Consider the following 15,854-nt stretch of genomic DNA (forward strand, 5'->3'; position numbering starts at 1 on the left):
AGATAGTGAGAGGCTAAATGATTTGCCCAAGATCACACAGCTATGTGTGCTGGCTCCACAGTCTGTGCTTCCACTTCCACACTAGACGCCTGCCACTCAAGAGTATAGTCCACGGACAAGCAGCACAGACATCATCAAGAGCTTGTAAGATCGGCAAATTGAATTTAAATTAAAAAAAATTTTTTTTAAAGTTTGTAAGAGCCCCACCACAAATTACTTAGGAAGAATCTGTGTTTTAACAAAATCACCACGTGATCATTATGCAAGATTTGTCTGGAAACCACAGCATTAGGACACCTGGATCAAAACTATCAAGTTATATAATAATTTTCTTTAGTGTATTTATTTATTTACTTCCCAACCCACTAATTCATCCTCTCGCTCCAACCAAAAAGTATTATAGTAGACTATATATAAGGTGTTCTCCTGGGCATCAGGATATCAGGAGAGATTGGTATTAGGAAAGAGACAGACTGGTAATAGAGCAGTGCACAGGAGACAGTCCCTGCCCCTATGGCCCTCATTAGGAAGACTATCACAGAGAAGTACATGAAAAAGTGTTAGGGGGTGATGTCAGGAAAATCTGTATCATCCAGACTTAGGGCACGGGTCAACTTCCTACAGAATATGAATTCCAAGCTGGGATCTTGAGAATGGGTATATCCAGCAAAAGACACGGCTGCAGGTGTAAGTCAATGATCCAGGGAGTCCATGCAAAGGCCAACGTGGCCTTCATTCAAACAGCAGAGAGGCTAGACAAGGCCCACAAGCTCCAGACGCAAGTGGGGAGCAAGACTGGTGTTAGGATATGCACCTGGGCAGCAAGTAAGCCCATTTAAACCAATCAGAAAGCTTCTGTTATAATTCTGACAGCACTAACTATGACCCAAGAAATGGAAAGACTTAAGAGCAGTAAAAAAGTCAAGGTGGGGGGGCACCTGGGTGGTTTAGTCAGTTAAGCATCTGCCTTTGGCTCAGGTCATGATCCTGGACTCCTGGGATCAAGCCCTGCATTGGGCTCTCCGCTGAGCTGGAGTCGGCTTCACCCTCTTCCTCTCATCCTGCTTGTATTCCCTCTCACTTGCTCTCGGTCTCTTGCTCTCAAATAAAACCTTTTTAAAAAAAAAAGTCAAGGGCAGCCCGGGTGGCTCAGCGGTTTAGCGCCACCTTCGGCCCAGGGCGTGATCCTGGAGACCCGGGATTGAGTCCCATGTCGGGCTCCTGGCATGGAGCCTGCTTCTCCCTTTGCCTGTGTCTCTGCCTCTCTCTCTCTCTGTCTTTCAAGAATAAATAGATAAAATCTTTAAAAAAAAAAAAAAAAAAGTCAAGAGGACAGGGGTTGACTAAGGTGCACATATAAGATTAAAGGAAAGTCAGCAGCCATCTTCCTTGCTCAGGTAACTGAGTGGGAAAGTGGCACCATTCCACAGAGACATAGAACACAAGAGGGGCAGACACTGTTTGCGGAATGCGGATGAGCAAGAAGTAGAAGAGTCACTTCAGTTTGGTATTTGCTACCAGGAACAACACAGGCCCACACGCGTGAACTCGTGCAAATGGAGATGCTTCCTGCCTGGAGTCAAGGAGCAGGGAGCTGGACTTTTGGAAGGGGAATAAGCCTTGGTGGGCCCCATCTGCTCTCGGTTTGGGGGTGGAGAGGAGGCATCTGCTATTCTGTCTGAGGCTCTTTAAAGCCTTTTACAAAACCCTAGAATTTCACGGCTGTAACTGAGTCTTTGTACTCCTAAGAAAGAGATGTATGTTTACCTTTGGGAAAATATCTCCATGGGTTCTCTTTGGGGAGCACTATGCAAAAGCAAAATAGCTAATGACAACATGTAGTTAAACTACTGTGCATAATAAAATAATGATTTCCAAAAAAAAAAAATAAATAAAATAAAATAAAATAATGATTTCCCTAATATGCAGAGATTGATTTGGACCGCCTTATGGTAAAAGCTGCTTCTCTGTATCTAGACTGGGGGCTTCCAGAGGTTTCTTTAGGTAATTTTTTATGCAGCATTATCATGCAAGGACTATTCTAAGCACTTAAAAATGAAATAATTTAATCCTCATAATAACCTTATCACCCCCCCCCTTCCAGATGTGGAAACAGAGAGAAGGGACCTGCCCAAGGCCACATGCCTAGTACATGAGACTCAAGGTCAGGCAGTCTACCTCCAGACCATGCTCCTGGGGATCCCTGGGTGGCGCAGCGGTTTAGCGCCTGCCTTTGGCCCAGGGCGCGATCCTGGAGACCCGGGATCGAATCCCACGTCGGGCTCCCGGTGCATGGAGCCTGCTTCTCCCTCTGCCTGTGTCTCTGCCTCTCTCTCTCTCTCTCTCTCTCTCTCTGTGACTATCATAAATAAATAAAAATTAAAAAAAAAAAAAAAAGACCATGCTCCTGCTCACCAAGCCTTGCTACAGCTGGGTTTGCTGGGTTCCCATCTTCTCTTGAAAATGCTATCATTAGAGGCTTCACTCCTGCATGGCAACACACAGTGGAGTGTCACCAGGTACTCGCCCATCATCTGTTGTTACCACGCCCCACTGTCCTGGACTAAAGGCCAGCTGGATTTGGAATTGCTACCACACACTCTTCTGTGGCCACAATGCTTCATGTATTCGTCCATTCATGCTTGTCCCCTATGGGCAAAGGAATGTGCCACGCCGCCCTTAGATTAATTAAGTCGAAAAACACTTCACCAAATTCTAGGCTAGGCAATGAAACAGATGTGTGAATATATGTATAATCCTACCCTGCAGAGCTTTCAGCCTAGTCCTCGCCCCTTCCATAGTTAGTATATCACAGATGCACAGGTGCCACAAGGGAGGCTTTCTCTCCATGAAAGGGCAGAGAGGGAGAGGCCCAAGAGGCAGCCACAGGGCTTCAGGAATCTGCAATCCGAAAATCTCTATCCTTTGCTTCCAGAAAATGTTCTTGCATCAGGTCTTTGATGATTTAATCCTTTTGTCTCTTTCTGTTGGGCCTCCTGAATTCATGATCCTATTTTCTTTATTTTCTTACCCAATTTTCTTTCCTATGCACACGTTCTGAGAGGTAACTTCCACCTTACTTCTCACTACTTTTACTGAGTTTATATCTGCTTTGGTACTTTTAATTTTCCTGTTCTTTGAATGTACTTTTAAAAAGTATTCTGGGGGGCCTGGGTGGTACAGTTGGTTAAAGCACATGACTCTCAGTTTTGGCTCAGGTCTGATCTCAGGGGGTCGTGTGATCTCAGGTGGTCATCAGATCAAGTACCGCATCAGGCACCTGGCAGTGGAATCTGCTTGGGTCTCTCTCTTCCTCTTCCCCTCCCTGGCCCTTCAAATAAATAAATAAATCTTAAGAAAAAAAAATAGATTCTGTTGGTCTTTCATGGATGCAATATCTTCCCTTAGCTTTCTGGAGATCTTCTACTGAGATTTAAATGTTTTATCTTCTTTTAGCTTCCTTCTGCTTGTGGTTTCATCTTTATTACTCAAAACTGTTTTCTCTCTGTTTTGGCCTCAAATTGGGAAGCAAAAGCTGTCTTTATTTTCTTCTTATTGAAATATAATTTGCATATGACACATTAGTATTAGGTGTACAGCATATTGATTCCATACTTGTATATATTACAAAATGATCACTACAATAAGTCTAGTTAGCAACTGGCACCATACAAAGTTACAAGAAAATTTTTCTTTTGTGATGAGAACTTCTACGATTTACTCTCCATGCAACTTTTAATATTATTAACTATAGTGACCATGCTGTACATTGTATCCCCACAACTTACATATAACTGGAATTTTGTACCTCGACCCTCTTAATTCACCTCCCCACCCCCATCTAGCAACCCACTGTTCCTTTCTCTGGATCTAGCTTTGTTTATTCATTTGTTTTGTTTTTTAGGTTCCACACTAAGTAAGATCATACAGAATTAGTCTTTCTCTAAAAGACTAGTCTTATTAATGTAGCATAATGCCCTCACTATCCATCCAGGTTCCTGAAAATGGCAAGATTTCATCTTAATGGCCAAATAATATTCCATTGTATGTATGTATGTTTATGTGTGTGTATGCACGCACACACATACACACACACCATCTTCTCTATCTATTCATTCATTAATGGACACTTAGGTTGTTTCCATGTATTGGCTATTGGAAATAATGCTGCAGCACACATAAATCTTTCCAAATTAGTATTTTCACTTTCTTTGGATAAATGTCTCATAGTGAAATTGCTGGATCATATGGCTAATTTTATTTTTAATTTTTTGAAGAATCTCCATAAAGTTTTCCATAATGGCTGTACCAGTCTATATTCCCACAGCAGTGCACAAGGGTTCCTTTTTCTCCACACCCTCAGGAATACTTGTTTTTTCTTGTCTTTTTGATAACAGCCATTCTGACAGGTGTGAGGTGATATCTTACTGTGGTTTTGATTTGCATCTCCCTGATGCTGAGTGATGCTGAGCATATTTTCATGTATCTGTTGGCTATCTGGATGTCTTCTTCGGAACAGCATCTATTCAGATCCTCAGATCCTCTGCCCATTTTTTAAACAGATTTTTTTTTTTTTGGTATTGAGTTGTATGAGCTGTTCATGTATTTTAAATATCAATCCTTTATCAGATATATGAATGGGTCTCCCATTCTGCAGGCTGCCCGCTTTGCCCTCTTGTTGATTGCTGTGCAAAAACTTTTCAGTTTGATGTCGTGCCACCTGTTTATTTTTACTCTCCTGCAGAGGCTGTCTTTAAATACCTAGTTGTCGAGGAACCCTGTACATGCGGGTGATCTGGCAATCTGTGTGGTGAGCAGAGAATCAGCCACTTGGCTAGAGATCTCAAAATGTCAGAGTCGGCCTTTTCTCTTGGACCAGTATCCTTAGAAAAGAATGTTTCCACCTCCTGCCAGGATCGAGTGAAAGCCTCCTGACAGGATTCTGGGAGCCAAAAAGAAAGCAAGCATGGCTAACTTCACTTAATCCCCAATTTTGAGTGCGAGAATGCAATTTCCATAGTAAAATTTTTAACAACCCACAATGGGGAAAATAATTTACTACAATAGCATTTCAACTGTTACTACTTTCACTGGTTAGACACATCCCTCAGATTACCTAAAGTATCTCAACCTTGAGCTATTAACTTACTTTCTATGGGCAAGACACCCTAGAGATTACAGGACAGTTAAAACTTCACTTAAATCACAGAAATACAGCCCAATCTTATCCCTGAGCCTCTAACTGAGGAAGGCTGGAAATTCTACAGAAGACAGGTCTCAGCAAAAGGTTCACAAGTAGTGACTTCTGAGCAAGATCTTATTTTTTTTAATATTTTATTATTTTATTCATGAGAGACACAGAGAGAGAGGCAGAGACACAGGCAGAGGGAGAAGCAGGCTCCACACAGGGAGCCCAACGTGGGACTCAATCCTGGGTCTCCAGGATCACACCCTGGGCCAAAGGTGGCGCTAAACCGCTGAGCCACCAGGGCTGCCTCCTGCGTAAGATCTTGATTGAGAAGGAGTGCATGCTGCTTAATAATGTTAAGGACTGTGCCTGGCTCCCGCACTCCCCACTACGTAACTCTTAAATTACTAGAGGTTCCTTGTCTTGTAGAGCACAAGTAGTAATACCTACCCTGCTAGTTGAGATCACAAATGTAGAGTGTTTATATATTAGAGACAAAGTCAACATCCAATTCATGGTAGGAGTAGTTAGAAGGGTTAACCTGATTTCTCTAGGCCGATGAAAGGAAAATGCTGATTGTTCTCTAAATGGAAATCCTATGCGACTCCCCCCCATTTAATACTTCAAAAGTTCCATCATAGCTCTAAAAAGCATCTTTCCTGTTACTCTTCAAAGCTCTATGAATCCTGTCAAAAAAAAAAGAAGAAACAGACTATTGTTCCTACTATGGTAACATCTGGTATGTTTGAAATGTGTAATTAAATCCAATGACCAAATGAAGCACAAGTGTTCCATAGAATTTTCCCCTAAACCTTGCCCTATAAAAAAACAATACGCATTTTTCTAAACTGAAGATACACCAGCAGTATACCATTCCATCATGATCTCACATAAAAGTTAAAACAAAAAAGAATACCTAACAGTCTGGTATTATCTTCTCAATGATTCTGTCAACTTTACAACATGGTAAGATTTTCATAGTAAAAAAGGAGTGTTAGTATATGATATTCTAGCAGTATGCTGCTTCTCTAAAAAAATTTTAAGAAGGTTAACAAAACAGACCTTTGGGGAGATACAACATACTGGCCTCACTCTGGTTTACAAGGCCCTGGGTTTTTTCCTTGGTTTTTGTTTTTTTAATTCAGACTATATATATATAAAATCTGTATTAAATATATATAAACATATATGAGATATATGTTATATTTATAAAAATTATATTTATAAATATATACAAATATATAAAAATAAATATATATCAATACAATATTTTTCTGTCAAGTATAAATAAAAGGAAAATTTATATTCACATCCCCTAAACTGAATACATAACATTAAACAAAAGTATGTGTAAAAAAGTCTCAAGCTGCAATCCAAATAAAATTTTGTAGAACACAGAAATCACCTATAGAGTTTGAAAAGCAAGGTGTCTGAAAATTAGAGGAACCCTCTCTGTGGAAGTGACAGCTAGAGGCTTTTTCTTCTGCCAGCACCTTGACACCTCTCACAGCACCACACAAAGACAACCGGAGTAGTACTAAGCAATGGGGGTGTCACAACACAGCTCCAGTCTAAATGTCTCCACCTAGAGCATGAGCCACCAACTAACCTCTTCAGACCTTCCTGGTGGCAGAGCCACACATCAGGACTTTGCCTGTCTGCACTCTTCCAGTCTGACCCTGCAGGAGTTGTCCTTCATCACCCAAATCCTCTGCTCCAGCCGCTCTCAGCCTCCTTCCTCAACATTCGAAGAATGGAAGGTGGCCATCCTTCCCCACCATTCTCCTCCCTCCTCCCTGGTTCTAGGAAGCTGTCTTCTTTTTTGTTATATGTTTTTGTCTGCATTTTTTCTAACAAATTCCTTTAATGGGGTACCACTTTATTATATATGTAATATTAGGGAACAGCATGAACATTTTCCACCTACAAACAACTGTTAACCATACTGTCTGGTCATCAAAAGACAGTATTCTAAGCATTTTAAATCTCCTATTTCAGATTTTGTGTATATAGTCTTTCCCCTCAGTTCTCAGGTTTTCGGAACCAGGCTAAAGTTACTGTGTTGATGTGTATGATCTCTTTCCAAACTGAGCATGATGCCAGACCTTCAGAGCTGCAATGCTGCATGGGGGCTGCACTTATGGTCCACTAGCTTTGCACCAAAGTCTAACATGTAAGATGCACAAATCTTGAGTGCAGAGCTCCACGGCTTTTGACATAAGCAAACACATACAAGCATGTGTGCGTCTCCATCCTTGGACTACTACTACACAAGATAGAAAACATTTCTGCTGCTGCTTTCTGGCCCTTTGTGACAAATACCGCGCCACCAAATGGGACTATGACTCCTAGTACTGCCACCAGAGACTGGTGCCTCCTAACTTTACACACACAGTCATGCAATGGAAACATAAGAGGAGGGCAGCCCCGGTGGCGCCGCCCGCAGCCTGGGGTGTGATCCTGGAGACCCAGGATCGAGTCCCACGTCAGGCTTCCTGTATGGAGCCTGCTTCTCCCTCTGCCTGTGTCTCTGCCCCTCTCTCTCTCTGTCTCTATGAATAAATAATATCTTTAAAAAACAAAAAGGAAACATAAGAGGACATCTCCAGCTTGTTTTATGAGAACGGCAGTTCTTGATATAAAAGTGCCACAAAAAAGGTCACAAGAAAAAAAATTAGATTGATATCCCTCATCAAATAGATTTCCTCAACAAAATATTGCATATTGGATCTAACAATATCTAAACAGGTTAATACATCATGATCAAGTGGGATTTACTTCAGGAATGCAATGCTGATTCAACAATCAAAACGCAATCCACCCATTATTTTAAAAAACAGAAAATTTAAAAAAAAAAGAAAAAACAAAATTTCTACAATCAAATCGATACAGAAAAAAAAAAACACTTGACAAAATTCAATACCTTCTCATGATTTAATTTTTATTTATTTATGATAGTCACAGAGAGAGAGAGAGAGAGAGAGAGAGGCAGAGACACAGGCAGAGAGAGAAGCAGGCTCCATGCACTGGGAGCCCGACGTGGGACTTGATCCCAGGTCTCCAGGATCGCACCCTGGGCCAAAGGCAGGCGCCAAACTGCTGCGCCACCCAGGGATCCCCCTTCTCATGATTTAAAAAAAAAAAAAAGAAAAGAAAAGAAAAGAAAAATTCTCAGAAAACCAGGACTTAAAAGGAAAATTTTAACATTCAATAGAAGATATCTAAAAAAACAAAGACAAAACTATAACTAAATGCTATTTAACGCTGAAAACTCCCTCCATGGGGTTAGCGTATGACAAGAATACTGTAATGAAGGTGCTAGTCAAGGCGAGAGGGCAAGACAGAGAAATAAAAGACAAAGACTGGACGCTTTCAGCCCAGGGTGTGATCCTGGAGACCCAGGACCAAGTCCCACGTCGGGCTCCCTGCATGGAGCCTGCATGGAGTCTGCTGCACTCTCTGCCTGTGTGTCTGCCTCTCTCTGTCTCTCATGAATAAGTAAAATCTTTTAAACAATTTTTTAAAAAATAAATAAAAGACAAAGACTGGAAAGAAAAAGTTATTTTCAGATTACATGATTATAGATTTCTTTGGATTTTGGGGGATCCCTGGGTGGCTCAGCGGTTTGGTGCCATCCTTCAGCCCAGGGCATGACCCCAGGGTCCTGGGATCAAGTCCCACATCAGGCTCCCTGCATGGAGCCTGCTTCTCCCTCTGTCTATGTCTCTGCCTCTCTCTGTCTCTCATGAATAAATAAATAAATCTATTTTTAAAAGAAAGATTTCTTTGGATTTTCTACTTGCTCAAGTAAACCTCCAGAACTAGTAAAGCCACAAGATAAACTAACAAAATAATCTACTTCTACATACTAAGCCAAGAATTGAACAACTAACCCTACAAGTCAAAAAACTGTCCTTTAGGGCAGCCCAGGTGGCTCAGCGGTTTAACACCTGCCTTTGGCCCAGGGCGTGATCCTGGAGTCCTGGGATCGAGTCCCACATCAGGCTCCCTGCATGGAGCCTGCTTCTCCCTCCTCCTGTGTCTCTGCCTGTGTGTGTGTGTGTGTGTGTGTGTGTGTGTGTGTGTGTGTATCATGAATAAATAAATAAAATCTTTAAAAAAAAGAAAACTGTCCTTTACAATAGCATCAGAAAAGCATGAAGCTCTCCACACTAAGATCAGCTAAGGGAGACCACAGACCGAGTGACCTGGACAGGTCTACCAGAAGTCACAATACTGTTCACAGGTCAGTTCTCCCAAACTGATGCACAGACTAGACACAGCCCCAGTCAAAACCGAAGAGAACTAAAAGTCCGTCAGCTCTAGAAGCTGCTGTCACTGGCAAAGCACCCACCCTGCCCGTAAGCCCAAAGACTCAACAAGACTGTGCAACACAAGCTACACGAAAGCACCCCCACCAGAGCATCAGAGCACAGGAAAGCAGCCAACAGTGTGCTTGTCTTTTCACTCAAAGGAACAACATACTATGACCACCGGTTGGTTTTCAACATCAAACTCCTATGAAACACATAAAATAGGACTCATTTTCTACAACCTTCTAGGAAGAAAGGTATAAAGATGCAAACATATCACCTGAAGAAGTTCAAGATAATATACATGTGTACATAAACCCAGTTCTATGAACTACAGTCAATAACACTATATAATTTATACAAATATTACTCAAAAACAAAGCCAAAATACTGTGATAATTGTTTTAAAGTTAATTTTTCTCCTTAACTGAAAACTGATAAAAGTTATGAAATACAGAAAACTGTTAAATTTACAATAAATTCTTAATAGCTTGAACAATTACAGATGAATCTGAAATCAAAGACGTGTGAACACCATTTTAAAAACCGTGTCACTGACCATTTAGGCACTAGAAAGAAGTTTTCTAATTTTCACAAAAACCTCCACGACCTTTCCCATCTGCCTCTAGTGCTTTGAACCTCTGTCGCTGCAAGAAGACAAGGTGACTGAATCATTAATCCACTCATGTGCTCCCTACAGGAGTCCAGGAGGTGTGAGGCCCTGGGAGGGCAGCAATAAGCAGGACTGACCGGTTCCTCGCCTGTAGGGGGTGGGGGGGAGGGTGCATTTCACCGCAGGACAGCAGGACAGCAGGACAGCAGGACAGCAGGAGCAGTGCACCCCAGAGCGTGTGAGCTGGTGAAAAGGGCCAGCAGGAGCGGGCGCCGGGGACAGATGGGGACAGCGGTGAGGGCATAAGGGTGGTCGGGGGGAGGGGGGAGGACACACAACATGGGTTCATATAATGACTGGGGGACAGACAGACAGACAACAGAAGCTGGTGCACACGCCTCCCCGCGCTGGCGAGAAGGCCCTCGGTGAACTGAAGAGCTCTCAGACTGCCCCTGAGGAGAACACGGGGAAGCGGGCAGCCTCTTCTCCAAGGAGGAAAGGGAGAGGACCTGGGAGACAAAGAAATGATAAGAGCCCCCGTATAATTTCTGTCCGCGAGGGAGTTGACGTTAACGACACTCCCACCAGGCCTGAAGGGGGTCAGAAGCAAAGGGGAGCCCTTCAGGGAGAGCACCCTGGCCGGGCTGTGCTCCTCTCCTTGCCCAAGCACTGCCCACCTGCTGTGGCCTCAGCCTCCACCACGTGTTCGGTCCCCTACCACCCCCCACCCTCCCCGCCCTGCCCTGGATGCCTCCTAGTGCTGAGGAGCAAGTACTAGGAATCTAGGCGACAAGGCCCTAGTGGTTCCAGGTGCCCCCAGGGAGAGGGAAAGGCACTGGCGAGGCAGCAGCGAGGCACAGGAGCAGGCAAGGTGTGCAGAGGCCCGCAGCAGCACATGGAGCAGGGCCAGGTCGGTGGGCAGGGCTAAGACCAGAAGGCTGGGACCCCACGTGGGGACACTGATCCTGAGGGGCAGAGTGAGGGCTTCCAAGAGTCCCGCTCTCACCCCTCAGAGAAAGGGGGTGGAAGAGCAAGCCTTCCCTACTCGCCTCTCCACGAACCTTAATGCAGCCTCTGGCCATCATCAGCAGGAAAGCCCATCCTGATTTCCCTAAACACTCCACAGTTCACTTCTCAGTGCCTTTGCCCTCAGAATCCCCACCTTCTCCACTGGCATCAGACAGCACTGCCTTTAGAAAAATGCCCCATCCCACTTCCTAGCTGGAGGTTAAGTATATTGCTTACCTTAACTTCAACTATAAAGTGTAGGTAATTTAGTACCTATTTTATAGAGTTACTGGAGATATCACATTTTTTTGACAAATTGTCAAACCATCATACAAATTAATGGTTTTACTTCACCTAAGGCAAATGGACAATTGGCTATTGGAATAATGATAGAAGAGTGGAAAACATTTGTACATTTTCTACAAAACTCTCAGCTGCCTGAGAGTAGAGACACTGGCATTAAATCTTTCTTTAATACCACCTACCATAGTACGTGAATATAGTAGGTGCTTTGTAAACATTTGTTGCAAGGTAAGTAGTAAGTTGTTTGTAATAAAGGATGAAATTGAGGCTAAATGTTAAGTATGATAGATGGAAAAGCACTAGCTGGAAGAGGTGTTTTAATAAAGCACACTGAACATGGACTTTAGTGAAATTCTGGAAAAAAAAAAAAAAAGGAAAGAAAAGAAAAATGCCCCGGATTTCACCACTTTGGGGGGCTTTTTCACTCAACAATCACTGAGTGCTGATAATATGCCAGACCATATGGACTCAAAAAGCAGTAACATTTGAACTTGGCCCAAAGGAAGTTTACAACCAAGGAATGTGAGAAAAGCAAATAAACAAAGTTGAGTGAGTTACCAGCTATGCCAGTGTGTGCAGAGCTGATGCACAAAGATGCCCGAGCCCAACCAGGTGTCCAGATGAGACGGACAGATGGGCAGACGGGCACATGTGCACACGCATACACGTGCGTGTACGTGTACACACACACAAACGGCCATGCCTTAGGGCAGAATCCTGAAGGTTTCCCATTTAAAAAGAATGAATGGGGCAGCCCAGGCGACAAGCGGTTTAGCGCCACCGCAGCCCAGGGCGTGATCCTGGAGACCCTGGATCGAGTCCCACGTCGGGCTCCCTGCATGGAGCCCGCTTCTCCCTCTGCCTGTGTCTCTGCCTCTCTCTCTGTGTTTCTATGAATAAATAAATAAAATCTTTTTAAAAAATAAGTAAATAAAAATAAAAAGAATGAATGTTCCAAGCAGAAGGAGCAGCCGAGCTTAACGGGGCATGAAGGGGCACCACCCGGCAGGGGCCTATCAGAGAACTAACCACACAGTGCCCTGGCAGAGTCCATCAGAGGCAGAGCCGGGGGTAGAGGCCGGTGGAGAGGGGGGCAGGCAGGGAACAGACTGGAACTCAGCTCAGCGTTCATTCTTACTGAGGGCCTAGTGTGTGCCGGGCACCACAAGGGGTTCCCTCATGCTGGGCACTCATATAAATCAGTCACTCTTCTGGAAAGCATTTAACACCTTTTACTGTAAAGGTAGATATCTAGACTATTTACATAAGTACAATTATAAAATAAATTCACACACTTACATATAAATATATTTCTAATCTGTTTTCCTCATGAGTCAATTAGCAACTCAAGCTGTCAGACCGGATGGCCACGATCCCAGAGGAGTGGCAGAGGCCCAGGGAGATAATTCCCAGGGAAGCGATCAGGCCCTGGGAGCCCGACTGAGACCCATCTGTTGAGAGAGCTAGAATTCGGTGTGTGCGCTGCTGTAGGAAGAGACTCAAACACCAATCTACTCCTCTCACCCAACTGTTCTTCGAGCATGTGGATTAGTTAAGTCTATAATTTATCCATTCATTAAGGGAATATTCATTTCTGCCAATACCTTGTCAAGCAGAAGAAAACCTGACGCTGTCCCTGACTATGTTGCATTTACTATCCAGCAAAGAAGACAAGAGAGCAAGCAGGTACAATATGTAACGGTCAATGCCGGTCACTGCTGTGCAAAACCAGCAGACAAGGCTCAGGGAGGGAACATCAGGGAGAACGCGGTTTACACAGACAGGGCTGAGAGAAGCTTTAGGCTCAGACATGCGAGGCCAGGAGGAGCAGGCCAAGCAGGGGAGGAAGAGGCCTGACAGGGAAGAGCTCTGGGTGTCTGAGGGGCTCCCATGACAAAACAACTGCACTACTGATGAGCCAGAGGCCAAAGGCCTGAAGCTGGAGATGGTGGGGAGAGGCCAGATCAGGTGAGGCCTTGCAGGCCACGTTAAGGATTTGCAATCTTATCCAAGAAGAAGCCACCAGGGAGTTTTTAGGAGAGTAACACTGCATTCGTGTTTTTATAAACTCACTCCGGCAGCTGTGTGAAGAAGGATGAGGAGTGAGGAAACAGGAAGATCCAACAGGAAACCACAGAGAGAGATGAAGGTCTCCTGGCGCAGAGTGGATGCTGCAGAGAGGGGGCAGGGGGAGTAACTCCACACCTGTTCTGGAGCCAGGATGGTAAGGGTACTGAGATGGAGTGCTTCCATGCGGCAGGAAGTATCACAGAGGCCTGGGCCTGTGGCATGAGCGACTAAGTGCACGAGGGTCCAGCACGTTAACTAAGATGGGGGGACTTGGGGAGGAACAGATTTCAGGGGGAACAATTAAGAAGCTCTCTCAAGATGTGCATGTATGTGCAAGCTGACCACTGGAATCCAAGACAGAGACGTGAAGACAGGCTGCACACAGAACTCTCTGGATGGAGGGAGGGAGAGGGAGTTTAAAATATCGATACAAAAAAAGCATGACTAAAAAAAAAAAAAAAAAAGCATGACTTCAACCACAGGACCCAGAATCACATACATAAACAATTACTGGTATACTCAATCTCCATTTGCTACTGAAAGATCTAGAAAAAAAATCGGCACGCACACTTGTCCTAACAAGCACAGTCCTGACACTTCTTGAATCCTTTCCAGTCTCTCAGAGAGACGAAACAAATAAAGGGCACACTCATGTCATCTATGAACTTTCCAAACAGGGCTTTCTGCATTCAATAACCTTGCAACCAAATACAGCACTACAGCACTGCAAACATTTACTTCCACACTCTGAATTAAAACTGCCTTTATTAAGCCTAGGAAATCATGATGTAGTTCAACACATGTCATAACAAAGTCATTTTAAATACATGAAAATGTTATCAGCTGTGGGAGTGACCTGGGGGGGGTTTCCTTACCCTAACTCTGCGATACAATAAACTGTATCACAGAGACAGCCACAGATGTCTTAAGGATACCTTAAAGTTTTCAGTTCAAAGTATACAAATATAGCTCTGTTCTATTATTTTTAGCCTGTTCTACTAAGTATATTGTGTCTTCTTAAATTGGGACACTGCTGTTTTTGAGGTTAATGTGGCTGATAAAATCAAATGTGAGGTTTCAAATGTCTAACTGCAAATAGAGATTAACAGTCTCCAGACTTGAGGGCTTTATTTTGTCTTTATCTAAAAGTAGTAACTTTTATACTTGAAAATAACCAATTCAGCGAATTCCTATACATCAATATCTTTGTCTTTATCACACAGCAAAAATTAACCAGAATAAAACCTAGAGTTTCCTGCCTTCCTGGCCTGGTACAGAGAAGTGTGCTGAGAAGCTGGCACACTGTGTACCCCCTGGGGAGGCGGTATACTCAGCCCTGAGAAGGGGACAGGGTGACAAGCTCCTTAGTGTCGTCAGACACCTCCTCTTGAACGATCCAGAATCACTTGCTCTGCCAGTCAGCAAATATAATGGGAAAAATAAGTTGCTTCCATCAGTTGCTTTGGAATGAGCAAAAACACCTCAGTCTCTCTTTTCTTCTGAAGTTCATATTTGTAAAGTCACTTTGAATTACTTAAAAACCCAGGAAGCAATTATTTAATATCCCATTGTTACTGGATTCATAGACTTGAATCTAACCTAGACTTAGTAAAATCAGAGCCTTATTGCTAAGGATCAGTGCTAACAGAGGACTGTCACACCACGGAGGTGGCGTTGTATAATGGGTCCCCACAAGTCTGGGGGAGGGCAAAATCTTCAACAAGTATAGTACAGAACTCTCTGCCTCTGAGCACTCATTACTAGTCAAGCTCAATTATACTGTGCAGTCCTCAGGTGAGAAATTACAGTTTTTAATAGTTCCCATCCCCAACACCCTTTAAAAATCAATAGTTTGAATTTAACTCAGCAACATCTTTACTTTAAATACCTAAATCAGGAAATAAAGTGACAGGTGCTTTGTTCAGAGAAAGAGAGCATCACATTAAAAGAGTTCTAACATCACAAGTTTTAGAAATGTTTAAAAGGGGTGCTGGCTCAGTTGGTGGAGCATGTGACTCTCTTGATATCAGGGTTGTGAGTTCAAGCCCCACGCTGGGTGTAGAGATTACCTAAAAATAAAATCTTTAAAAAACAAAAGAAAGAAATCTTTAAAAGCCTAGACAAGAATTACTAGATAATGCTGACAACTTGGTAAACGAAAAGTGATCTAACAGAGAAACTATGGTCTGGCACTAGCACCTCAATGTCCTGGCGGCTTTAGAAGTTTTAAGCTAGACACTAACCTGAATCAGTCTGAAGGTCTACTTATAATACTGCAGGTCTTTACCCAGCGCACAGGTTTCTTCCTTTTAAAAATCTTTCCTTAACGTGATACTTGAATATATTCTTTAAAGTAATA

The 15,854-nt window shown here is 43.3% G+C and overlaps 1 protein-coding gene across 7 annotated transcripts in view; it reads right to left on the minus strand.

Moving 5' to 3' along the window:
- Positions 1 to 15,854, minus strand: part of PTK2 (protein tyrosine kinase 2) — a 267,646-nt gene that overhangs the window by 195,182 nt on the left and 56,610 nt on the right. The window contains exon 2 of one of the 7 annotated variants that reach the window (XM_077847405.1): positions 15,739 to 15,841. The exons of the other annotated variants lie outside the window; for them this stretch is intronic. The gene's annotated coding sequence lies outside the window, so the exon portion shown is untranslated. The remainder of the gene's footprint in view (positions 1 to 15,738; positions 15,842 to 15,854) is intronic. 7 annotated transcript variants of the gene reach the window in all.

This window comes from Canis aureus, chromosome 14, assembly GCF_053574225.1.
Source record: "Canis aureus isolate CA01 chromosome 14, VMU_Caureus_v.1.0, whole genome shotgun sequence".
In the NCBI taxonomy this organism is placed as follows: Eukaryota; Metazoa; Chordata; class Mammalia; order Carnivora; family Canidae; genus Canis; species Canis aureus.